Raw genomic sequence first — 2,021 nt, 5'->3', positions numbered from 1 at the left:
TCTCTGCATCTGTCTCTCTCACTGATACCTCCCACTGGTCGTGTGGAGGCCCAAGCAGGGCGACCACCTTCCCTGCTGACCAGCAAGAGCCAGACTGTCACAGAGCCCACTGAGCTCTACCACCCCAGGCCCTGGGCGGGGGGAGGGGGGAGCAGAAGAGGGATCCCCCTAGGGCTGCACCCTCTAGGACAGGACACGCTCTGCAGGGCCTAGGGGGCCGGGCAGGGCAGAGTCAGACATCATCACTGGACAGGACCTGGGGCCGGACCTCTTGGCCTGAAGGGCTGTCAGGAAAACCTCTTCATTCTACAGGTGGGAAATGCACACGGGTGCCCTGAGTTGTGACAGGTGTCACCTCTGAAGAAGAGAAAGCAGGGAGCCCAGCCCAGATGCTTCAGGCAGCATCTGCCAGGGGAGGAGGGTCCCCTGGCAACCTGAGTGCCACTGAGGCAGGTGGTTTGGGCCCAACCACCCCAGAGGCCAGTTGTGGGTCTAGGGTCCATCCTAAGCTAGCATGACTTCATCCCAACTTGATGACACGTGCAAAGACCCTGTTTCCAAATATGCTCACGTGCCCAGGTTATAGGTGGACATGAATACGGGGAGACATTCAGCCCCATGAGAGGTCTCTCCATGTGGCCGCCAGCTACCCCACGGATGGCTGGATTCCAAGAGCGAACACTCCAAGACAACGAGGTATTTTAAGGACTCAACCTGGGAAACCACACAGTCACTTCCAGTCTGTGTGGAAGCAGCTGCAAAGACCCACCCTGATTCTAGTGTCACATTGAGAAGAGCCACATGCCCTAGAGCAGCACAGAGCGAGTGCCTGGAGTCGCACACAGCAACAGAGACGAATCCCAAACAGCACCGACTGCAGACTCGAAGAAGCAGAGGGCAGAACACCATCTACTTAGAGCTGGAGGTCCTGCCCTGCAGGCTGTGCAAGGGTGCACTGAGGACGCCCATTCACCACACTCACTGGTCGTCTTTTAGGATTGGGGCTGTGGCCCTGGATGAACGCAACGTGGGGGGCCTTGCATCCGAAGACCACTATGAACTCAGCAGTGAACTGAAGAGAGTGCTTAAACTCAACCCTTCTGCACATAAGCAGAAGGTGACCAGAAGCTACCTGTCCCCTCAGGCATGGCGTGGCCCTACGGTTGGGCTCAGTACGCAGTAAGTGAAATACCTCCACATTGGGTGGTGGCCGGCAAAATGGCTCAAGGAAATCGATCCCTCGCTTCATTACCGTGTTTTTTCCAGAAGTCCCATTTGAAGAATCTAAAAACAATATTGCAGAGCACTGCCGAGGGAAAACTCAGAGACGTTTTCCCAGGCGGGGCCAGCAAAAAAGTGTCCTGGAGAGGCGAGGGGCCCAGAAACCCAGCTGCAGGGTGCCCAGGGAGGGAGGTCTACCGAAGACCTTCCCTGCGCTGAGCTGGGACTCCCAAGGATCAAATCTCTCCCATCCCTCGTCCACCCAAGTGGCCTCAGCGCTGAGCGGAGCCCAAAGCAGAGCAAGAAAAAATGTCCCCAGGGAGTTGTGGCCGGGATCAGACCCGAGCTTCGCCGGCCTCGGCTCAGGGGCCTGGAAACGACGCTGGCCTAGTCAGGAAGGGACCTTCACGCCGCCTCAGGGACCCCCAGATGACGCGCTCACACACCAGGAAGGTGAGCCCGCGGAGAAACTGAGGCCGCCCCGCCCACCCGAGGCTGCTGTTCTAACCACGGCGAAGCTCACCTCCTTGTGTGCTGGTTGAGCGCTGGGCCGGAGCTGGGCCGCTCGAGGGGCGCCGGCGCTCCAAGCGCCTGGCTCAGAGGGAGCGGCTGCTGGGACGCACCGTTCCTCGTGTGCCCGCCCGAGCCCCGGCCCAGGGTCGGCCACCAACGGCCCCGGCGGCGCCGTGGGTAGACGGGAGACGAGGGGGCAGCTGGCCGTACAGGTGCGCGGTGCAGGTGCTCAGCTGGGCGGCACAAGGCCCCGCCCCCCGGCTCGGCCCCGCCCGTGTTAGCAGAGG

At 60.7% G+C, this 2,021-nt stretch overlaps 1 long non-coding RNA gene across 1 annotated transcript; it reads right to left on the bottom strand.

Moving 5' to 3' along the window:
• Positions 1 to 682: 682 nt before the first annotated feature.
• On the bottom strand, positions 683 to 1,930 carry LOC144614656 (uncharacterized). Its single transcript, XR_013552615.2, has 2 exons — positions 1,745 to 1,930; positions 683 to 1,284 (listed from the first exon to the last, which is right to left on the bottom strand). It is a non-coding gene; the product is annotated as an uncharacterized LOC144614656 (long non-coding RNA).
• Positions 1,931 to 2,021: the final 91 nt, after the last annotated feature.

The sequence above is a fragment of the Panthera onca genome, chromosome E2 (genome assembly GCF_046562875.1).
Source record: "Panthera onca isolate mPanOnc1 chromosome E2, mPanOnc1 haplotype 2, whole genome shotgun sequence".
NCBI lineage: Eukaryota > Metazoa > Chordata > Mammalia > Carnivora > Felidae > Panthera > Panthera onca.
This window is presented reverse-complemented; position numbering and strand designations above follow the sequence as displayed.